The following is a 26,122-nucleotide window of genomic DNA, read 5'->3' as shown; positions in this document are numbered from 1 at the left end:
CGAATCACCGGTCGAGTGTCGAATGAAGACTACTTCCGGCAGAATCGACAAGCCTGTTGCAATCATTCCGTTGTCGAGCTAATATTTCATAGAGTGATACTTGCCGATCAATTGCGTATCGATTCGACAGCAATGATTCGATAAATTTTGTGGAATTATTTAATTGCTTATTTTGTGCAAAATATTTGTTTATCTTTTCTGTTCTATCGGTAAAACTGGTATTATTTGCAGAATAATCAAAGGCAATATAACAGATAAAAAGATGTAGAACAGTCAGAGTAAACAATGTATGTTTAAAAAATAATATTTGCAATATAATATACGAAAAAATATAATGTGCACAAAGCATACGTAGGTTTCTAAGGAATTTGTTTAACGACAATTACACATCGTTACATTTCGCCTTCCACGTAAAAGAATCCAGCTGGCTCCGAAATTCGCATCTAACATTTCTGACCTGGAATGACCTAAAGCGGCGAAGCACATTAATATAGCTAATGGTGTTTCGGAACTTAGTTTCCTCCCGTGGGACAAAACTCGCTTAATTGGTCCACTTTCCTCTGAGCACGAATTGAAGCGGTAACCACGTTTGTTGCTAATTCATGTCAGACTCATTCAGCGCATAACATTGTCGTTGTTATTTACAAAACGTGCAAACGCCGATGGACGAGTGTACACACGATTGTTCCTTTCCTGCGTCTCGGGATAATTAACGTTAAGTACGCAACCACGGTATAAAATTAACAATTTTTCTTCCCTTCATTTGTACTTTCAAAACTCATAACAACAAAAGGACTCGAGTCATAATTCGCGATGTCACCCGCTGATGCATTGTGCGTCACGAGTGCGTCACAAGTCAAAGATTAACAAAAGCTTGATGCACCAAGGAAAAGTTTGCAAAGTTTAATAAATCATGGATGTTAAAGCTGAACGAATTGCAGCAACAAATTACATAACGCACTGTGCGTCACGAGTGCGTCACAAGTCAAAGATTAACAAAAGCTTGATGCACCAAGGAAAAGTTTGCAAAGTTCGATAAATCATGGATGTTAAAGCTGAACGAATTGCAGCGACAAATTACATGACGCACTGTGCGTCACGAGTGCGTCACAAGTCAAAGATTAACAAAAGCTTGATGCACCAAGGAAAAGTTTGCAAAGTTTGATAAATCATGGATGTTGAAGCCGAACGAATTGCAGCGACAAATTACATGACGCACTGTGCGTCACGAGTGCGTCACAAGTCAAAGATTAACAAAAGCTTGATGTACCAAGGAAAAGTTTGCAAAGTTTGATAAATCATGGATGTTGAAGCTGAACGAATTGCAGCAACAAATTACATGACGCACTGTGCGTCACAAGTCAAAAATTAACAAAACCTTGATGTACCAAGGAAAAGTTTGCAAAGTTTGATAAATCATGGATGTTAACGTTGAACGAATTGCAGCAGCAAATTACATGACGCACTGTGCGTCACAAGTCAAAAATTAACAAAACCTTGATGTACCAAGGAAAAGTTTGCAAAGTTTGATAAATCATGGATGTCGAAGCTGAACGAATTGCAGCAGCAAATTACATGACGCACTGTGCGTCACAAGTCAAAAATTAACAAAAGCTTGATGTACCAAGGAAAGGTTTGCAAAGTTTGATAAATCATAGATGTTAAAGCTGAACGAATTGCAGCGACAAATTACATGACGCACTGTGCGTCACAAGTCAAAGATTAACAAATCCTTGATATACCAAGCAAAAGTTTGCAAAGTTTAATAAATCATAGATGTTAAAGCTGAACGAATTACATGACGCACAGTGCGTCACGTCTGCATCACATCACATAACAAAAAATTAACAGTTACGCTGCGACGTACACTAATATAAAATAACCTAATACCAGTTATTTTGACTTGGTGTATCCTCAAATCCCTAAATAAAGCACAAGCTAAAAACCTATTATGAAGTTCTCTATTTGGCTCGTGAAGTTCTCCTGTAAAAGGGGTGTAATCGACGTACCGTGTATAACGTCCGCGAACAAAGGCCCGGCGCTGACGGTTTTGAGCGGGCCTGTACAGTCGTCGGAGGCCTTGCAACCCTTAACGGCGAACATAAATATTAATAAGCAAGCGGTGAAATTCACGCTTATCGTGGCACCGTGAAGATTTACATGAGATAACACGACTTTCCTTTTGCTGTAACGGTCGTTTGTGTTGGCGGTGCACGTGTATCCCGGCAGAAAACATGTCGGACATTTACATACGACGCAGGATAAGGGAGTCACGGAGATCGTTTTGCAGCCGCAACTTTTATCGCGGCTGATATCTCACCGCCCTCTCTATTGCATTCTTTTTAGAATAAATAACGAGGCAGGGGGATGATGAAGCAACAGTCGTTAGGTATCGCTCCTCTTTGTGCGACACCAGCGTGTGGAATGCTTTGAAGAATCGTTCTCGCGTGTTCTCGCTTCTCACCTGTCGGAAATAATTTATTATTACGTTGGTAAAAAAAAGGTGCGAATACCTTCGAAGCGTTGTAATTTACGAAATGAGAAACTCGTCTTTGCTGCGGGTGTTTACTATTCAACAACGAAAATCCCTACGTGCGCCTCTGTCATATAAGATCTCTGTTCTTGGATCTTTCACAATGCAGTTCTGGGTTAATATCTTTGCTGTTTTAGATATATCCCTACGTTCAAATTAATCAAACCCTGATAAAGTCCGCAAATTGATTCAAGGCACAATTTATAAACAATTTGGACGAAAACAAAAAGTACGTGATCTATACCATAAGTTGATGTCTGTCCCTGGTAAAAATAGAAATTCCAATTGTCCACACATGTGACCAGAGACAAAGCCTGGAACGTCCGAAAGGAGGACAAGCGTTGCAAAGAGAATTCCCCGAGAGAAAAGGTACAAAGGTAAAAATTTTCGACAACGTTGTAATCGGTATTGGAGCTCCCGTCCGCGAAAATGAGCGTGTACCGATCAAAGAAACGGAGACGGTTAGGTGCAGAAATGGCCCGAGCGCCTCGAATAATCGCGTAATTGAATGCTAACGATGCTGAAATGTTGGTAGAACTCGCTCGACTGATCTGCAAATATACTCATCGGCGTTTCAGCAGGAGGTCGGGTTCGGGGAGACGTTGTTTGTGCTTGTGTGGCCTGTGTACCGGGGCTAGAAGGGGGTGAGGCGCGCACACATCGGCACACGAAGCTTATCGAACCCACGAACGAACGATCTTCGTTTGTATATTCGTTGGCCGGAGCACACTTCAAATTAACCCTGATGAATGAAACAAGACCGCGGTCAATTATCGACTGTCTAATGTCTGGCCAGTTAATTGGCGTGGCTATGTACGCCCAAGGTGCGAACTAAACTTTCGTCTGGAATTAACGATCAAAGCCAAAGGCAAACTTGTTCTTCTTTTCGGTTGGGGGATGGTGTTAGGTGGGTTGAAACGGTTGATTGTTTGGGGAACCTTGTATGGATTAGAGGATGGGGAGTTCAGTGGTGAGAGTTGGGTTCTGGGAACGAAGGTGTGATTTGCAGGTTTTGGGATTTAGGAATTTTGGGAATTGGATGGAAGGATTTGGGAAGTTTGGAATTTTGGAATTTGGGGAGATAGGAATTTGGAATTTGGACATATAGGGTTTTAGGAATTTTCAATTTAGGAAATCGAGAATTTTGGGCATTGGATGCAAGGAATTAGGAATTTTGGAATTGTCAATTGTGGAATTCGAAATATTGGGTTTGAAAATATTGAAATTGGGAATTTTGAGAATTGGATACAAGAATTTGGGAATTTTGGGAATTGGATGTAAGCATTTAGCAATTTTGGGAATTGGATGCAAGGATTTAGGAATTTTGAAAATGGAAATTGTCGAATTCGGAATATTGGAATTGGGAATTTTGGGAATTGCATGCATGGATTTTGAAACTTTGGAATTGGCAATTGTGACATTGGTAATTGTGAAATTGGTAATTGTGGAACTGGTAATGGTGGATTTGGGAATTGTGGAATTGGTAGTGGTGGAATTGGGAATAGTGGAAATGGGAATTGTAGAAGTGGGAATTGTGGAAGTGGGAATTGTGGAATTGGGAATTGTGGAATTGGGAATTGTGGAATTGGTAGTGGTGGAATTGGAAATTGTGGAATTGGTAATGGTGGAATTGGGAAGTGTGGAATTGGAAATTGTGGAATTGGGAATTATGGAATTGGGAATTATGGAATTGAGAATTGTGGAATTGGGAATTATGGAATTGGGAATTATGGAATTGGGGATTATGGAATTGGGAATTATGGAATTGGGAATTATGGAATTGGGAATTGTGGAATTGGGAATTGTGGAATTGTGGAATTGGGAATTATGGAATTGGGAATTGTGGAATTGGAAATTGTGGAATTGGGAATTGTGGAATTGGGAGTTTTGGAATTGGGAATTTTGGAATTGGGAATTCTAGAATTAGAAATTTCAGAATTTGGAATTTTGGAATATTTAAATTTGAAATTTGGAATTTTGGAATATTTAAATTTGAAATTTAGAATCTTGAAATTTCGAAATCTTAAAATTTGTAATTTAAAATTTGAAAATTTTGTAATTTCAGAATATAAGATATTAAAAAATGTGCAATCTTGTCACATCAAAAATTCAGAAACTAAATATAGGAATTGAAATCCTACAAATCCCAAGACTCCAAAATATAAAAATGTACCTAACTATAATTTTAAACACAATTACTACAGGAAAATGAAAAGTAATAAAATATCGAAGGTAGGATTACAAATACCGAATTCAATAAGAAGATGTAGTAATATTAATTTCGGCGGTGTGTCCATGTGTTGCTAAATACCGCAATTGATTTAGGTAGCTAACACTTGAGGCTGTCGGAAAACGCAAAGCCCGTAATTTATCTGAAAACGCTGCATTATTAATGAAGCTGTATTGTACATTACCGAACGCCACGTTAATGTTGGTGATTACGAGCTGGTGTTCCTTCTGCGCTATTCGTATCTGAATGCGTTGCTCGATAACGTTTGGCTTGCCACAAACCGCTGCATAACTCGGCAACCCCCCACTATGCGTTAAACAACATTGATTAGTGACATCTGTAGAGTTAATATTCCGATAAATTTAATACCTTCCATTTCGTGTCTCATTTAACGCTAATTGTAATTAACACATACGTTTAGAAACCGCAGTGTTATGAGACTTTCATTTTAGGTATTTTTTGTCATATTGGATATGTTGGATTTTTGTCTTTTTTCAAGTCGCAGTTTTACAAGTTCCTAATTTCACAGGTTCCGAATTTTCCAAATTTCAAATTTCCTGAATTTCAAATTTTCTAAGTTCCAATTTTTTCAAATCCCAATTTTCCTATATTTCAATTTTCCCAAATTCCAAATTTCCCAAATTCCAATTTTCCTGAATTCCAAATTTTCCAAGTTCCAAATTTTCCAAATTCCAATTTTCCCAAATTTCAAGTTTCCCAAATCTCAATTTTCCTATATTTCAATTTTCCCGAATTCCAAATTTCCCAAATTCCAATTTTCCTGAATTTCAAATTTTCCAAGTTCCAAATTTTCCAAATTCTAATTTTCCCAAATCTCAAGTTTCCCAAATCCCAATTTTCCTATATTTCAATTTTCCCAAATTCCACATTTCCCAAATTCCAATTTTCCTGAATTCCAAATTTTCCAAGTTCCAAATTTTCTAAATTCCAAATTTCCCAAATTCCAATTTTCCTGAATTCCAAATTTTCCAAGTTCCAAATTTTCCAAATTCCAATTTTCCCAAATCTCAAGTTTCCCAAATCCCAATTTTCCCACATTCCAATTTTCCCAAATTCCAATTTTCCTGAATTCCAAATTTTCCAAGTTCCAAATTTTCTAAATTCCAAATTTCCCAAATTCCAATTTTCCTGAATTCCAAATTTTCCAAGTTCCAAATTTTCCAAATTCCAATTTTCCCAAATCTCAAGTTTCCCAAATCCCAATTTTCCCACATTCCAATTTTCCCAAATTCCAATTTTCCTGAATACCAAATTTTCCAAGTTCCAAATTTTCTAAATTCCAAATTTCTCAAATCCCAAATTTTCCAAACCCCACCTTCCCCAATCCCAAAATTTCCTAAACCTCCCAACCTCTTCCAACTTGCAAAACCCAACCCAAATCCCAATAAAATCCCTATAACACACGGGCCACAAGAAAAGAGAATTTTGCGAGCAAGTGCGGAGGCAAACCCTCCGGAAAATTACGAGCTCCTCGAGATCGTGGTGAATAATTTTGATAAAGCATATTCTGCGTAATTGATCGTTAAAACGGTATGCATGTTCGTCCAAATAAATTGCATTGCTATCGCTCAATCTTCAATTAAGGAAAGTTAGCCATGCCCAAATATATCACGTCGCGATAAGTCTTGCTTCTTTAGTCAATCTCCGGATTGTCTTGCATAGATTTGCATTTAAAACGATATTCTTTCCTGTTACGACCACTCTCAACAACCGGAGACTCAATATGCAATCCTCTGTCTCTTCTAACGATTCTAATTAACAAATGACGGTGGAGATTATTTTTAATATTCGTGTTTGAATTTATGTTACGGGAAAATTATGGTGGGAAATTATGATAGCAATTTGGGTTGATTGCTTTTAAAATTTATAAGTTATTTTTGGGTAGTTAGAAAGAAATCTATGACTGAAGTGCAATGCACTGACAAATTATTTAAATATATTTTTGGTATATTTGAAATTTTTATAAAAAAATTTTGTTGAACTTTCTCAGAGCTTTGATGAAAGGTTTTCATTATGTAAGTAAATTTTATTTGAAATTTAAAAATATTGCAAGTCATTTGCAAGGATCTTTTGAAAGATGAAATTTTAAGATGTTCTTCATAATTTTTGATAGAAGATTTCATGAATTAACCGCGTTTTATTTGGGATTCGAAAATATTTCATATTATTGACCGATTCAGCTTCTTAAGCCGCGCCTTAAGATGCACTTTTTATAAGAAGTTTCATGAATTAACCATATTTTATTTGATATTCGAGAATATTTCAGGTTATTTGAACGATTCAGTACCCTCCTTAGAAGGTGCTCAATCGAAGATGTTTTCTTGATAACAAGTTTCATAAGGCAGCATTTTATTTGCAATTCGAAAATATTTCAACTTGTCAGATGGATTCTGTACATTCTTAAAATGGTACTCTAAAATATTTTTTTGTAAAGTAGTTCATGAATCTACTACGTTTTATTTGCAATTGAAATATATTGAAATTACTTGAATTCTTATTCGGTCTCGACATTTTTATTATTTTCATCAAAGATGCATTTATGGGGTTGTTTTCAACACATTTTAAGCTTTAAATTGATATATCAGAAGTTACATTTTGTCATAGTTTTATGTCATGAAAAATCAGACTTCAATAACGAGATTCGTTAAAAACCATCAGTTTCATTGGGACAGTCTGGTACATTTAAGTCAGCCATTTTGTATTGAAGACGTTAATGAAAGGTGCATGTATACAGGAAGCTTCCTCGTACTTTAACCTTTAATTTGATGTATTGTAAGGGTTATTTCATGATACTTTTCTGTCATGAATTTTCATTTAAATTTTCATGCAACGACGTAATCTATTAAAATGTCATTATATAGGTACCCATTGTTTACAATATTTGACAACCGATTATTATTTATTAAGCACGTTTATGAAAGGTGCATGTATATGGTAATTTTCCTTGTACTTTAACCTTTAATTTGATGTATTGCAAGGGTCGTTTCAAGATACTTTTCTGTCATGAATTTTCATTTGATTTTTTAAGCAACGACGTAACCTATTAAAATAGCATCATGTGGATACCCATTGTTTACAATATTTGATAATCGATTATTATTTATTCAGTACATTAATGAAAGGTGCATGTATATAGCAACTTTCCTTGTCCTTTAGCCTTTAATTTGATGTATTATAAGTGTCATTTGAAGATACTTTTCTGTCATGATTTTTAATTTGTTTGATAACCTATTAAAAAATCATTACTTGAATACCCATTGTTCACAATATTTAAGTTCCTATAATTTTCTGCTTAAAAACACTGATGGAAGATGCTTGTATACAACAAATAAAAACATCTTTCATAAGAAAAATTTCATAAGTTACCATTTTACTTGAAATTCGAAAACATCTCAAACTATCGTAACACCTCACCTCCTTAAAAACTGTCTCTTCACCTAAAACTGTTTTTACCTAAAAATATCCACTAAAATAAAAAAAGTCCTTCAAAATATAAAAATGTCATCAATATTTTATCCCCGAGAAGGCTTCTGAAAAAGCACAAAAAGGAGGAACAAAATTCATCTTAATTTTTATAAATTCCCATATAAAAGAGGGTAAGTCGAAGAAGTTTAGATGTTATCATATTTGTCAATATTCATTAGAGCGTAAAAGCGTCATGATAGTCGTGGTTCTTGTTATCAGGGTAAAATAGGAGCAGACGTAGGAAGGAAATCACGATAAGCGGCTGTACACAGCGATGTCGGGTTCGCGTTAAAATTGGTTAAAGTGAGAGCAAAAGCGTAATCCAATTTTGTCGAGTAGTATCCCGTTTTCATGCGGCCAGCTTTACGGGACGAAAAGATGAACGAGTGGGATTACTAAATTATTCCACTTCGCTTTATCAACGCATAATACCGCGGTTCGAGTTGTAATTGTTTCCGGTAGAAAAATGGACGAGCCTTTTGCCGCTAAAAATCTCATTAACGTTTCATTGCGTCGTAAAAATCCCTGTTGTATAAACTACTCTCGCCAACATAATTTTTAACCTTTTTCCTGGGAATGTCAGTTTAATAGACGATGAACGTTCACAAATTTTTGTCTCAATTTAATTCGTAGGTTCAAGGGGTTCGATGCAAGTTTTAAGTGCCTTTTCATTTGTCTTTATACCCACGAATCGTTTGCCACGGAAACTTTCAGCGGGCATTAATTTTTCTAAAATTCTGGACATTTTCAGAACTCTCCCGGGTTTGAATAATAAACAGAGCGGCGGAAACTTCATGGAGGACTGATTTGATTAAAAAGTTTCTGAAAAGAGTAATAGCTACCGGGCTTCTGAAGTTCCTGGATTCCTCGTGTATAGTTGTTTCTGTGATTAGATCTCGCTGGTTTCAAGGAGATTGCGTTTCCCAATTAATCCTGGAATTCTCCGAGGAAATGACTTGTACGCAACAGTTAACAATCTGTACAATTTTTGCCCGAAAATTTCGGATAATCTACTGTTACATTTTCTGATATCATCTCTTATACTTGGTTGTAATTAGTGTCACTTATTTTATATTAAATTTAAATTCAAATGCATTGAAGTGTGTTATGGGATTCAAGTACGGAATCTTGAGAAATTTCTTTCAAATTTTTTTGAGGACTAATTTTATATGAAATTTAGAATCAAATGTGGAGGTGTATTAAGAGATTCAAGTTTGGGATAAAATAAATTTTCAAAAATTGATGTACCAAGTTTGCAAAGTTTGATAAATTATGGATGTTAAAGCTGAACGAATTACAGCGACAAATTACATGACGCACTGTGCGTCACAAGTCAAAGATTAACAAAAGCATGATGTACCAAGGAAAAGTTTGCAAAGTTTGATAAATCATGGATGTTGAAGCTGAACGAATTGCAGCGACAAATTACATGACGCACTGTGCGTCACGAGTGCGTCACAAGTCAAAGATTAACAAAAGCTTGATGTACCAAGGAAAAGTTTGCAAAGTTTGATAAATCATGGATGTTAAAGCTGAACGAATTGCAGCAACAAATTACATGACGCACTGTGCGTCACGAGTGCGTCACAAGTCAAAGACTAACAAAAGCTTGATGCACCAAGGAAAAGTTTGCAAAGTTTGATAAATCATGGATGTTAAAGCTGAACGAATTGCAGCAACAAATTACATGACGCACTGTGCGTCACGAGTGCGTCACAAGTCAAAGACTAACAAAAGCTTGATATACCAAGGAAAAGTCTGCAAGGTTTGATAAATCATGGATGTTAAAGCTGAATAAATGACAAAAATTTTTTATGATTAATTTTATACAATAGTGAACGTCAAATATAGAGGTATATCTAAAGATTCACATATGGGATGTCATAACATTTTTTTGAAAAGTTTTGGAGATTCATTTCATACGTTACATAAAATCACATATGACAGTGTATCAAAAGATTCAAGTTTGGAACGTCATAAAATTTCTTTAATAATTTTTGAAGACCAATTTTACACAGTATATAAAATCACATGTGAAAATGTATGAAGAGTCATATGTGGAACCTCATAAAATTTCTTTCAAAAATTTTTGAAAGCTGATTTCATACAATACATAAAATCACATATGAATAGATTCAAGTGTGGAGCCTCATAAAATTTCTTCAAAAAATTTTTGAAGACCAATTTTATACAATATATAAAATCACATATGGAAATGTATGAAAAGAGTCATATGTGGAGCTTCATAAAATTTCTTTCAAAAATTTTTGCAGACTAATTTTATACAATATATAAAATCATATATAGAAGTGTATCAAAAGATGCAGTTAGGAGTCTCATAAAATGTTTTTCAAAAAGTGTTGAAGATTGATTTTATACAATATACAAAATCATATATAGAAGTACATCAAAAGATTCAAGTATAAAACCTCATAAAATATGTTTGAATATTTTCAAAGTGCAATTTTATTCAATACATAAATTCTCATTGTACCGTGCAAATATATAATGCCTATATTAATTAGTTTCCCGAAGCCCCATTTTCTCACGCATGTTCTTTTCGATCGAAATTACGTTATAAGGGTCTCCCCTACGTTGTAATCATTCCGCAGGCGTGACTTAACGGATGAGTCGAGCCAGAGAAAGGAATTCTTTTCAAGATCGCCTTGAAGAATTTCAATAAAAGCCCCGTAAAGGTGATAGTTCGCCATCCAATACATTTTAATATCACTCGTTCGGAAAGTCAGATCGTCTGACCAGGTACGATTCCCTTTCTAGCCTACAATTCTTGCTTGCCTCGAGAAGATCCTGTCTTCTCAAAATTCAACATCCTTCGAAGATTTTTCTCGCATTCTAATGTTGGTACGCGTTTTAAAATGGTCACCTTTGTACTCACGGAATTTAATAAACGCATTTTAATTCGAAGGACAAAGCGTTCATATGTGTAAAAAATAAAAGTGTTTGTATCTCATAATAAATATAAATGCATAGTTATTTTAAAAATTGTTGATAAAATTATCGAATGTTTATTATTGAAGTTGCTGAAGAAATGTGCTGATCACATGTAAAATTTTAAAGAATAAATTTTGTATTAATTTTGAAGAATAAATTCTGTAATTAATCTGAGGAATAAATTTTGTAATAATTGTAAGAATAAATTCTGTAATAATTGTAAAAATAAATGACAGTGAAATTGGATGAAACTCTAATTTGAATATGGAACAATTACGAGCTAAAATTGTAATCCGACGAGTGAAATATTAACACCGGTAACGCTGATTTATTATCGACAAATCATTTAATCGATTAATTTCAGCGTGAAACGTACATTTCCAGTCAGAGGTATTTCGCCACGAGCCTATAATTCTCTGACAAGTTTTCAACTCCTCCTCAACGATGGCACGTACGTGTACGTAGCCATCACAATTATTACAGAGTGCTCGTCAATCTGGTGTTCCCATATCGGAATCCCGTGGGTACATTCTACGCGAATTTAGAGGAACTAACCCGTGACAGCCAATATTGGCTATCGCTCGAAAACAAACGAACTGCTTTCTGCTATTAAATCGAAACACCGTTACACCGACATCTTCTTTCAATCAGATTTCCAATTTTCTCTTCGCTATCGATACTCTCGAATTCACTGTGAAGTCAGATGTTTTTTGGGAATTTAAAAATTGCTCAAACCTGAAAATTTCAAAATCTAGAAATTGTTCAAACCTGAAAACTTACTATATAATCAAATAAGGAAATGATCATCAGATAGTCCACATCCATTAGACACAGTATCTGACATTATCAAAAATACCTGAGACAAAATTGTCAGAGTTTAAAGTGCACTTAACATACATCTCTAGGTTTCTAAATATCCAGAAATACCCCACTTAAATGTCCCAAATTTGATCACACTCCATCTAATCAGATAAAGAAATAAAGGATCATCAGGTGTTCCACATTCGAAATAGCATCTGACGTCACCAAAAATACCTGACACAAAATTGTCACAGTTGAAAGTGCACTTAACATCCACCTCTAAACTTCAAAATCTCTCAAAATCCCAAATCTTCCAAAATCTCAAATCTCCCCAATTCTAATTCTCACAAATTCCAATTTTCCCAAATTCCAATTCTCCCAAATCCCAATTTTCCCTGATCCCGAATCTCCCAAAATCCCAAATCTCCCAAATTCCAATTTTCCCAAATCCCTAATCTCCCAAATTTCCATTCTCTCAAATTCCAAATCTCCCAAAATCCCAAATCTCCCAAAATCCCAAATCTTCCAAAATCCCAAATCTCCCAAATTCCAATTTTCCCAAATCCCTAATCTCCCAAATTTCCATTCTCTCAAATTCCAAATCTCCCAAAATCCCAAATCTTCCAAAATCTCAAATCTCCCAAATTCCAATTTTCCCAAATCCCAACTTTCCCAAATCCCTAATCTCCCAAATTTCCATTCTCTCAAATTCCAAATCTCCCAAAATCCCAAATCTTCCAAAATCCCAAATCTCCCAAATTCCAATTTTTACAAATCCCAATTTTCCCAAATCCCAACTTTCCCCAATCCCTAATCTTCCAAATTCCAATTCTCTCAAACCCCCGTTTTCCCAAATCCCAAATCACCCCAAATCTCCCCAAATCTCCCCAAATCCCAAATCTCCCAAAATCCCAAACGTCCCAAAATCCCAAACCTCCCAAAACCCCAAATTTCCCAAAATCCTAAACTCGCCTACCCACAAAACGAAACAAAAGAGCAATCATCAGGTGGTCAAAAGCCATTAAAAAAATGGCGGGAATAAAATAGGCAGATTCGATTCGTAAGGCTGTTCACGCGTTCCAGCAGCGCATAAAACGCTTCCAGTTGGCTGATGTTAATACAGTGGCAACCAGGAATTCAGGTTGATGTTCGTAGGAACGCAGATCGGGTGGAGGCCATAGGATAAGCTGAATCAGAATGCGTGAATCGTCGGAGTCTGTTTTCTGGCTGAGTTCAGCGTGAACGTGATTTTCGAGCACTCAAGCGAAGTGGAGAATGGTGTCCACAGCACGTGCCTCTAGGCTAATCCAGCCATCGTCATTCCCTGCTGACTCCATTTCGTTGTATACGGTCCTACCTATGTGCAATGGCCTGGGATAGGGATGAACCGATAGGAAACGAAAAAAGAACACCCGTCGGTCTGTTCGGTGGTTCAACCGAGAAGACAGATATCCGAGAAGGTCAACCATTTTCACTTGGTCATCCCGATACAATCCTTTTTCGGCCAGGCCTGTCAACACCCGGACTACCGGAATTTTAGAACGGTGAACTTGATATATTACGACAGGGACTTGCACAATTTTTACGGAAAAGTCGTGCGAATACTTCACAGGGTATTTACAAGCATTCAAACTGATTGATAGTAGATTGTACTGATTTATGCTACTCTCTTCCAGAAGACCACAAAACCTTGGATCTTTCATTCACGAAATTCTTTGAATTCTTTATGATTCACTAAAAATTTACAAATCCATAAATTCAGAAATCCTTGAACTTCCCAGTAAATTTTCAAATTTTCATTGAACCGAAAAATGCAATCTGAGGAATGCAAAGTTTGAAAATGTGAAGCTATGACCAAATAAAATTGTAAAAAAAGTACAATACAAGGTAATAAAAATTAGTAAAAGAGAATTGTAATATCTTTGCGTTGGAAGATAAAATATTACCACAAAGGAAAGTCAAAGATGGGAATTATGAAGTTGGGAATATAGTAAGAGAGGTTTCTTCCTTGTTATCGAGTTGAGCTTGTTTTTTTCCTCGTCTTACGCCTTCTGAGCATTGTGCTGTTTCTACTGATGCACCTCCTTTATACGATTCATAGTAATAATGAAATAACGGGATGAGTTTTCCAGGAAAATTCATACGTTCCCTATGGATGTACACTCGATGGGAATAAAAGTTTAAGGCATTACAAAGCGTGGATATTTTACACACGATAATAGAATCACGAATGAGCTTAGGGCGTGTTGCTGCATCGCATTAAATATATATTATTTCAATTACCTCGGTGGAGAGTTTCGAATAAACATAATTTACGTCCATTTGGCTTTATGATGTTGCGAATTTTCTGTTCGAGTGCTGGGTATTGAAGTATTGAAATTGAATTCTTATTCGTTCTAGATATTTTTATTGCTTTTAGCGAGGGTGCATTTATGGGGTTGTTTTCGACATATTTTAAGCTTTAAATTGATATATCGTAAGCGGCATTTTGTCATACTTTTATGTCATGAAAAATCAGACTTCAATAACGAGATTCGTTAATAAACATCAGTTTCATTGGGATGGGCTCGTACATTTAAGTCAGCCATTTTGTATTGAAGACGTTAATGAAAGGTGCATGTATACAGGAAGTTTCCTCATACTTAAACCTTTAATTTGATGTATTGTAAGGGTTATTTCATGATACTTTTCTATCATGAATTTTCATTTGAATTTTCATGCAACGACGTAATCTATTAAAATGTCATTATGTAGGTACCCATTGTTTACAATATTGGACAACCGATTATTATTTATTCAGCACGTTAATCAAAGGTGCATGTATATGGCAATTTTCCTTGTACTTTAACCTTTAATTTGATATATTACAAGGGTCGTTTCAAGATACTTTTCTGTCATGAATTTTCATTTGACTTTTTAAGCAACGACGTAACTTATTAAAATAGCATCATGTGGATACCCATTGTTTACAATATTTGACAACCGATTATTATTTATTAAGCACGTTAATCAAAGGTGCATGTATATGGCAATTTTCCTTGTACTTTAACCTTTAATTTGATATATTACAAGGGTCGTTTCAAGATACTTTCCTGTCATGAATTTTCATTTGACTTTTTAAGCAACGACGTAACCTATTAAAATAGCATCATGTGGATACCCATTGTTTACAATATTTGATAATCGATTATTATTTATTGAGCACGCTAATGAAAGGTGCTTGTATACAGCAATTTTCCTTGTACTTTAGCCTTTAATTTGATGTATCATAAGTGTCATTTGAAGATACTTTTCTGTCATGATTTTTAATTTGATTTTGATTTTGTACATAACATAACCTATCAAAAGATCATTATTTGACTGCCCATTGTTTACACAATTCAACAATCGATCATCATGTATTAAAAACCTTGATAAAAGGTGCTAGCATGTACAAGTTTTCGTTGTTTAAGTTTTAAATCAACGTATTTTAGAATTGTTTCATGTCATGAAATATACAATACGAACAAATTTGGGTTTCCCGATTTTTCGAAAAGCAAATTTCCGATATTGATTATCTAACAAATCACGTATAAAGATTTCTGGAAACTGAACGTCGTCGAAACAGCGTTCGATCGCATTCAAGAGTTTTCCCTCGCTTCGTATTCTATTTTCACCTCTTACCAACCTTTCTGTCTCTCTCCGCCTTGTACACTCTCTTTTCTTGTTTCTTCCGTGACCACTGGAACTCTCAATGTTTTCCTTTTTCCATCGGAGTTCTTCTTTTCTACGTTCGCTGCTTTTCCCGCGACCCTTTTGACCATTCACCGATAATGTTACGATAACGAGTCAATGGTAGCTGCAGGAAACCGTGGCCGTCTCCTTCCTACGTGAGAAATCAAAGATTCCCCTTTTGTGTGGTTTAACAGAGAGCGCACATGAGGTCTTCGAACCCTTTAAAATCCGATTTGCCAGCTTCAGAATTGTAAAATATATCGAATCTGCTTCGAGGAATCACGAAATTATTACATTACTAGATCTGACCGAAATTTACGATATAAATATACAAAAGGTACATTCATATTTTATCATACTCCAAATTGTTGACTCCATCTTTCGTGTTCAACTATTTATCAAAATTCACCAAAAGCTAGTCACAATTCAGCTACAAACTATTTAAAAATTATTTAGCAATTTAGAACACAACAAATTTTGCAATGCAACGAGTATTTTGTAAGAGGGAAGTAGTTACGACCGAATTTAATTAACTCTGCTACTTCATGTATTAACGAAGTTAGAGAGTACTTAATCGCTATTAAATTTCCTGTCACGTCTTGTCCGATATAAACAGTGTATGCGTCGATACTATCGGTTATTCTGATCTTGGATGCTTCGCTATCAACATCACTGATATTGGACTACATATAAGTAATAGCCTCGGCAATTGCCGATGCCTTATTATCACGTTGTAACGTTAATTACAATGTCTATCTAATGTCTCGTGCCTTATACGTAGCTCATTTTCAATCTGCCCAGACACTGGATATATTCAAAATTATGTGTTGCATATGTGTACTTATATGCTGGATATGTTATTCTTAATTACATGGTAATACGTGTATTCTTATGATTGATATACATATGTGTATACATATGTTAAATATAGACATATGTATTCATATGTTGAGTACGCATATGTGTATTCATATGTTGAATATAGACATATGTGTTCATATGTTGAATATAGACATATGTGTTCATATGTTGAATATAGACGTATGTGTTCATATGTTGAATATAGACATATGTGTTCATACGTTGAGTATGCATATGTGTATTCATATGTTGAATATAGACATATGTGTTCACATGTTGAATATAGACGTATGTGTTCATATGTTGAATATAGACATATGTGTTCATACGTTGAGTATGCATATGTGTATTCATATGATTAATATTCATACATGTATTCATATGTTAAATATACATATATGTATCCATATGTTAATTATATAAATATAGTACCTTTATGTTAAATATACACATATGTATTCTTGTGTTGAGTATGCATATTTGTATTCATATATTAAATACAGACATATGTGTTCTTATGTCGGCTTTGCATATGTGTATTCATTGTCAAACATACACATATGTATCCACATGTTAAATATACATATGTGTACTCATACGTGAATACACATACATGTATCCATATGTTAAATATACATATATGTATCCATATGTTAATTATACAAATATAGTACCTTTATGTTAAACATACACATATGTATTCTTGTGTTGAGTATGCATATGTGTATTCATATATTAAATACAGACATACGTGTTCTTATGTCGACTATGCATATGTGTATTCATTGTCAAACATACACATATGCATCCACATGTTAAATATACATATGTGTACTCATACGTGAATATGCATACATGTATCCATATGTTAAATATCCACATATGTATCCTTATATTAAAATCCTTCCGCAAAATACGTGTATGGTAAATTGATGTAATAAAAATGGCACCAAATAAAAGATACAAATAAAATTTAGAAACTGAAAGTACAATTGCAAAGCACGTTTTTGAAATGATACCCACATCGCTATTAGCATACGGTTTTCGTGAACGAAGTAAATTAAACGATTTTTAATGAAATTTAAAACCGTTTACGCGTTGTTTAAGGGGAATTACAGGTACTCGAGCTCGTTCGTTAATTAAAGCAACGTAAATTAAGCACAGATGAGTTGGACTCGTTGACAGTGTGCGTCCGTGAATGAATATTTAAAATCGATGCATTTAAATCGATCCGATATGAACGCGACGAACCGAATAAATAATATTATACATTTTCGAGTGAATTAAATCCATCGCGCCTGACAATCGGCATTTTTCACTTGTAAACCTATCGACTTTATTTCCTACAGGGGTGAAGAATGTAATAAAGGAAAGCGGCTAGCGTAATTAATTTCCTTAATGTCTGATATTTAATTTAATTCGCTTTTGTATGTGAAATACATTAATTCTCGCTTGCAGACAGCCACGGTGAATAATCGCGGACAGCATATATTGTTCGTTCGAAAAGAATGTGCGGAATAAAAGCCGTTACCGCGAATAACGATGAATACAACAAAACAATCGGCTCCCATAATTACGCCATTATAGTATCGTGCGTGTTTCGTATCTTTTCAATGAATTCGGTTGCGATTTTCCGGTACGACATTCAAGGTCTTCATTTTATTAACTCTCGTATCTTCGATACGCCCGTGACGTAATTCTGAAATTATTATTTCAGGATTTGTATTATTTTGCACCGGTTCGCTTGTTATATATTTTTTGTTTCTACGAGTCGCGGAAATATGACTAATGGCAGAGATTTCTGATGCGCGGGTGACTCGTTAAATATTGAAATATAATATTTAATATGTGAAAGGGGATATTGATCATTTAACACCGGCTGTTTTTAATAAAAGGGGAGTGGCGAGAGGTGAACAATTTTCCAATCGCAAACTTCACGACTTGAAAGCATTTTGAATTTTGAATTTGGATCTATGGAGATTTGGCGGCGTAGAAATTTCAAATTTTGGGAAAGTGGAAATTTGGGAATTTGCGAATTCGAACATTTGGCTATCTGGGTATTTAAAAGATAAGAAATTTACGAAGTAGGTAAATTTAGAATCTAGGAAATTTGGAACCTTGCATGTTGGAAAACTGAAGAATTGGGGATCTAGGGAATTTTGAAACTAAGGAATTGAGAAATAAAGTAATTTCCTAACTAGGGAATGTGGGAACTATAGGAATTTTTGGAACTAAATAATTTTAGGTACTAGAGGAATTTCCAAACTAGGGAATTTTGGAACTAGAGGAATTTTGGAACTAGGGGAATTTTGGAACTAGGCAAGTTTAGAAACTAGTGAAACTTTGAAACTAGAGAAATATGGAATTAGGAGATTTGGAAACTAGGGAAATTTGGGAACTAGGGGGATCTGGAATCTAGGGAAATTTAGAATTAGGGTGATTTGGAATCTAGGGAAATTTGAGATCTAGTGGACCTAGAATCTAGGGAAATATGGAATTAGTGGGATTTGAGATTTAGGAAAATTTGGAAACTGGGGGATCTAGAATCTAGGGAAATTTTCAAACTAGGGAAATATGGAATTAGTGGGATTTGAAATTTAGGGAAATTTGGGAACTAGGGGATCTGGAATCTAGGGAAATTTGGAATTAGGGTGATTTGGAATCTTGGGAAGTTTGGAAACTAGAGGGATCTAGAATCTAGGGTAATTTTGGAACTAGGGAAATATGGAATTAGTGGGATTTGGAAACTAGGAAGATTTGGGAACTAGAGGATCTAGAATCTAGGGAAATATGAAATTAGTGGGATTTGAAATTTAGGGAAATTTGGGAACTAAGGGGATCTGGAATCTAGGGAAATTTGGAATTAGGGTGATTTGGAATCTAGGGAAATTTGGAAACTAGGTGATCTGGAATTTAGGGAAATTTTGGAACTAGGGAAGTCTTGAAACTTGGGGGTTTTGGGAACTAGGGAAATTCTAGTTCTAGGGAAATTTGTAAACTACGAGAATTTATGATTTCGTTTATTTCAACATTAAAAAATTGCATACTTAAAGAGTTTCGAAGTATTAAAAATTTATTAAAAGCTCAAACATCGGTACGTGAATTTTACATTTTATAATTTAAAAAATTTAAAATTTTGTTACTGCAATGAAATTTATAAACATATGAGTGCAATCCACGGGTCAAAGGCAGTTCTGAAAGTTTGTAAAATTTATATAATTTCGAACCGATGCCTTTCATCGATGCGCAATTTTTGTTCATTTCAGTGAATTTTATTTACCGTCCAATTCAACCAAATTTTAATCCGCGAAAATTAGTTCTCATTAATTTATGCAAACGATGTACCATACAGTCTCTGTTTATTAAAACGAAAGGTAATGGACGCGCATAGATTGAAAGCTGCAATCAAATGCGAATTTAAAACGGTTTCAGAACGCGATAAAAAACATTTAAACTTGAGCCGATGCTTTTTATCAGAGTGAAACGCTTTTCCCGTAATTCTCGTCATTTCTATTTACCGTGTAACTTGTCAGATGATTTTATTAAATTAAAACTTCGGAAGTTTGTTCCCGATTTAAGTGAACGATCTACCGCGATTCAATCATCGAAATGAAACACGAACGCGGCCGAATTCGAGGGATCGAGTGCGGTTCGAAAATAATTTCAAATAATCGCACGATATATTTAAACCAATAAAAATGTCCTGGACAAAAAACATCGCGAGGCTATTTTCTAAAATGAAATTTTACGAAGTTGAAAGTGTCTCCCCGGGTGAAATTTCATGAAATTAAAAATTCTCTGGCGCGTTATAATTACTGAAGCGAGACCGGTAACATATAAGTTAATCCAAGATGTTAAAAAATGCTTTCAGAAAGCGTTTAAATTCGAGCGAACGGGTTTCGTCGAAGCAAAATTTTCCTCGCATAAATCACCGGCTATTCCTGGCGTTCTCTTTTTTTTCGCCATGAGAACGCGGTCAAATATAACGAACAATACGAGTATTTTATATTTGCCGGTTCTCGAGCGCCATAAATTGCCCGGACGCATATTTTTTGCTGAAAGTGTGAATATGAAATGGTCGTATAAAAATATTATATTGTACACACATACGCATTTGTTTAAACCGTGGAACCCGCTGTTTCTAGTTCACTAGAAATTGTTTCATACCGCACGGATTTTGCTTTTCTTTCCTATGTTCGCTCTCCTTTACATCGGCATTTTCGCGTGAATTTATCAGGTAATAGTCTGAATAAAGTTGGCATTTTTTTTTTTTTGCCGAACCCTGTATTTGAAATTATTCGCTCCGACGATCGTCAGTCGATTTTCCTATTCGTGTCCAACCGGTGTACGAACTGGAACTGTCGTAGTTACGTTTTCGACCGGCGAATAATATTCAGACTGGGTCATGAAATGCGCGATCGCTTTTCGACAATTTTTTGCGCTACTCGATCGATAGTTGGTCGACAAAGGTGATGAAAATTGAATGGGGAAGTGGGAATATTGCGAAAACAATATACTGGTTCACTATAGTGGCTTTAAAGGTGAAAGGGTCCACTATAGTGGCTTTCGTACGCGTAGAAATTCATTGCGTGGGAATTTAACGCGTAGGGATTTAACGGGTGAGATTTCCGCGAGCAGGAATTTAACGCGTGGGAATTCTACGCGTGGGAATTTAACGTGTAGGGATTCCACGCGAAGGGATTTAACGCGCAAGAATTCCTCATGTGGGAATTTAACGCGTAGGGATTTAACGTGTCAGAATTCCACACGTGAGATTTCCACGCTTGGGAATTTAACGCGCAAGAATTCCACGCGTAGGAATTTAACGCGTAGGGATTTCTACGCGCGGGAATTTAATGCGTAGGGATTTAACGTGTCAGAATTCCATACGTGAGATTTCCACGCTTGGGAATTTAACGCGCAAGAATTCCACGCGTAGGAATTTAACGTGTAGGGATTCCACGCGAAGGGATTTAACGCGTGAGATTTCTACGCGTGGGAATTTAACGCGCGAGACTCCCCACACGTGCGAATTTAACGCGTAGGGATTTAACGCGTCAAGATTCTACGCGTTAAATTCCCACGCGTGGAATCCCTGCGCGTTAAATTTCCACGCGTGGTATTCTTATGCGTTAAATCCCCATGCGTGGAATTGTTACGTGTTAAATCCCTACGTGTGGAATCCCTACGCGTTAAATTCCCACGCGTGGAATTCTTGAGCGTTAAATTCCCACGCGTAGAAATCTCACGCCTTAAATTCCCACCCGTGGAATTCTTGCGCGTTAAATTCTCAAGCGTGGAAATCTCACGCGTGGAATTCTGACACGTTAAATCCCTACGCGTTAAATTTCCACACGTGGAATTCTTGCGCGTTAAATCCGTATGCGTGGAATCCCTACGCGTTAAATTCCCACGCGTGGAACTCTTACATATTAAATGTTAAGTACACCATATCTTTGGCAAAATTATAATTTAATAATGAAAAACACTAAAAAGTATTAAAAAAAAATTCATGGATTGTCTTTGAATGAAAACTTGAATATTTGAGGATGAAATCTGACGTGCGATGTTTTTTAGAGGAAATTAAATTTTTTTTTAAGGTCCAAGGTGTTGTGACCGACGGACGGATGTTCCGATATAAAGCGGTTAATTATTCAAACGCATTTGTGTCCTAGATACCGAATGCAATAACGAAATCTCTATATATTGCATTGCTGATCTACATTCTATCAACTCTCACCTTTCTTGTCGGCGATCGTTTATAGTTGACCTCGTTGCTCCGGAATTGTCGGTATCGATCGAACTTCGATGTATATTTCAGCGCAACGTGGAATTTCCTGGGGAGAATTGGGGAATTTGCGGATTAAAGGATTTGGACGTTGGAGTATTCGGAATTTGACGAATTTGGGAATTGAAGAGATGGGGAAATAGGAATTTTGGAATGTGGAGAATTTAGGAACTTGGGAATTTGAAAGATTGCGAATTTGGGAAATAAGGAATTTTGGGACTAGGTGGTTGGAGAGATAGCTAATTTGGAACCTAGAAAATTTGGGAGATTGCAAATTTGGGAAATAAAGAACTTGAGAACTGAGGAATTTATAAGATACTAAATTTGGAAAATAGAAAATTTGAGGAATAGGGAATTTTGGGATTATTGAATTTGTAACGTCTTCCTAAAATTAATTCAGAAGCGAAAGCTCAATCCAATTGCCTCCAATTGTATTACAACAGTTTTACTTACCGTCGCAGTTAGCTACCATTATTAGCAAGATACAATATTCAAGATATAATATCATTCAAAAGCACTCGATGCCAAGCTTCTTCGTTTAATTTTAAACTTGTCTTTGTTGACAAGTATCAAAAGTCTAGCAAGATATTTCCGTGCAATTTACATTAATATAAGAGTAAAGAAAGAGAGAGAGAGAGAGTATCGCAAAGTAAAAAGGAGGTTGCGGAGTCCTAAAGCAAAGCAATCAAAGTAATTGGCAATTTTCTACCGGAGTTCGATCCTTTCGTCGGCATTTCATGGTCAACGTCCTTCGTTTTCTCTCTTTCACCGGCAGAAATCGTGTATTTAAACGGAAACTAATGGACCGTTTATTGACCGAAACACTTTTCTTTTGGCCGATCTTGCACCAATTCGATTAGTCCCCTTCGACCTTTCATTATCAGCCATTTCCTTCCTGTATGCTTCGATTAATCCGTAACAAAGTTATTACTTTAAACCAATAATTATTATTTAGGATTCAATACGGGTTTCTGGAGGTACTTTAACCATTTTTCATTCCTTCATTTATTGTTTCAATTCTTTATCACAACAGCAGGAACCAAGGAGTTATTATTTTCCGAGTATTTTTTGGTTTGTTAGTCACAGCTGGTTGTGAACCAGGTTGAGCATCAGGTTTTAGGTCTCAAGTATCAGTTCCAAGTGTCAGGTTTCAGGTATTGGGTTTCATGTATCAGGTATCAGGTTCGAAGTATCAGGTTTCGGTTATTAAGTATCAAGTTCCAAGTGTCAGGCGTCAGGTTTCAGGTATCAAGTATCAAGTTTCAGTTATTAAGTATCAAGTTCCAAGTGTCAGGTTTCAGGTATCGAGTATCAGGTTTCAGTTATTAAGTATCAAGTCCCAAGTGTCAGGTTTCAGGTATCGGGTTTCAGGTATCAAATATCAAGTTTCAAATATCAAATATCAAGTTTCAAGTTTCAAATATCAAGTCTGGTCGTCCGAAGTGAAATTTATTTAGATACAGTCCACTTATACTCGTTGGGAATCTAATGATTCGCGTCGTTTAATCGTCACTTAATATTGCTGACGCTGCGACGCGCATACACTTAGTTCTTAACCCCTTGCCTTATGATTTATCAGGTGCGTCAGGCGGAACTAACTGATCACAGCTACAATATTAAAACAGAGAAGAAAAGTTGAAGTGTTATGTCAATTTTGTATTCGGCAATCCTTGACCGTGCAAATTATAATTGGACTTAAACTCCAAATTGAAGCGTATTCAAAATTCGAGTAGGATTTGTCACGTTTGAAGCGTGCATATGTGGGTTGAGTGCGTCATGAGTATCTTGAGTGCGTCATCTGTAGCTTGACTGCGTCACCTATAACTTGAGTGCGTCACTTATAGCCTGAATGTCTCACTTGGAGCTTAAGTGCGTCATGTGTAGGTTCAGTGCGTCATCTGCAGATTCAGTGCACCCTATGTAGCTTGAATGCGTCATCTGTAATTTGAGTGCGTCATTTCTAGCTTGAGTGCGTCATGTGTAGGTTCTGTGCGTTATGTGCAGATTCAGTGCATCCTATGTAGCTTGAATGCATCATCTTTAGCTTGAGTGCGTTATATGTAATCTCGAATGCATCATGTGCATTCTTCAGTGCGTCATATTTAATCTTGAGCGCGTCATATGTAATCTTGAATGCGTCATCTGTATTCTTGAGTGCGTCGTATGTAATCTTGAGTGCGTCATCTATAGCTTGAGTGGGTCATGTCTAACTTGACAATTATTGTTTTTAAAAAATCAACCTAGAAAATTAGGTATCAAGAAGCATAGCTATTTCATGCGATTTTGTATAAGTTGAGTTGTAAGATCGATTAAAGTTTATGAATCGTACTGGTAATTTTATAGGATTTTTCCCAGCCAACATATGTCAGGCGGCAATTATTCGAAGAACGCAATTACGCTCGAAAGTTGACAGAGTGGCATCGATTTTTCTTACTTAATTGAACCTATTTTATCGGACATGTCCATTAAAACGTCGATGCAAGCTACGGCTCAACACCTATACATACATACCGTATCAACCTCTCAAATTATTTACAACGAGCGAAGTAATTGGCAATTTCCTCTTGAAATCGTTGTCTCAAACAACGTCCACTGACAAAAAAACGTAATAGACTACTTACCGGTGCACTTGTCGCCTACCCTTCGGTGGCATCGATCAATTTCCATGTAAATATTCTTTAAATACTCGACGCTTTTTAATTATTCCATTGTGAGCGTATCGGAAATTCGATTACGGATTAATTAACGTCGCTTTGGTCGCGTTGCTTATTCGAAACCCAAGGTTTCAACCATTTTCTTTCACGTATACAGGTATACACGAATGTGTAATTCACGCTAATCCCGGACTAATGTCCGATAACGTTACTTATCGCGACGAGCTTTTCGAATAAAAACGCGTAAGCTTATCTAGCTGTAAATAACCTAATCGTGGCAATTATGCAGGGACAGACGAAGATTCAGGTGCTTTCTATTTCTCCCTTTACCTATCTTCGTGTTTTCGGTTCTGGTTTAAATTTGAAAAGTTACTTTTCCAACATATTCTGTATTTGTGGTACTTGAAAATTTATTTAGGTCTTGTAAAATTTAAGTCTCTTCCATCTTGTTATACTCAAAAATTTGGTTCCATCCAATAATATTTAAAAATTCATCTAAGTTTCTCCTATTCCATCCAACGTTATAAATTACATAAAATTTGCAGCAATAAATTAAAATAATTCCAGAAACGAAAACTCCGGGAAATTAGAGTTCGAAAATTCAGGGAAAGACGAAAATCTTCGGATACAAAGGAAATGCATTTAAAGCACTAGATTTCAAAGGCAGAACGGGGTCTTTAGAGTTAATACACAACAGAGTTCTAGTCACGATTCGATCACCGTTGAAACGTCGTTTGCTACACTGGAAACGCGATTGCCAGTTGAACACTATCGTGCTTTAGTCGATTCACTGGGACACTAAACAGTGATTGAAGTGTGACTTAACTGCGATTGAATCGTTACTGTGAATTGAGGTTTAAGATCGAAACTGGATCGATGAAAATTTCGATGCTTGTACGCTGATTTGATCGCGTTGTCTCCCGAGAATTTTCTTTCACTAACAATTTTAGAGTTTTATAAATTTAAAGGTGGACGTTGATGCAACATTTTTAGGGGCTTTTATTTTTGAGGAAAATATTTATTAGTTTTTTTTTTAATTTGTTAGAATTTTTGTTTACAAAGTTTTAGTAATTTTTTTTTGGAAGGTTGTCAGTAATTAATTT

At 35.8% G+C, this 26,122-nt stretch overlaps 1 protein-coding gene across 8 annotated transcripts in view; it reads left to right on the top strand.

The window, feature by feature from the left end:
• Positions 1–26,122, top strand: part of LOC100881697 (uncharacterized) — a 497,276-nt gene that overhangs the window by 428,800 nt on the left and 42,354 nt on the right. The window lies entirely within an intron of this gene.

This window comes from Megachile rotundata, chromosome 8, assembly GCF_050947335.1.
Source record: "Megachile rotundata isolate GNS110a chromosome 8, iyMegRotu1, whole genome shotgun sequence".
Taxonomy (NCBI): domain Eukaryota; kingdom Metazoa; phylum Arthropoda; class Insecta; order Hymenoptera; family Megachilidae; genus Megachile; species Megachile rotundata.
The sequence above is the reverse complement of the archived record's forward strand: the minus strand, read 5'-3'. Positions and strand labels throughout refer to the sequence as shown.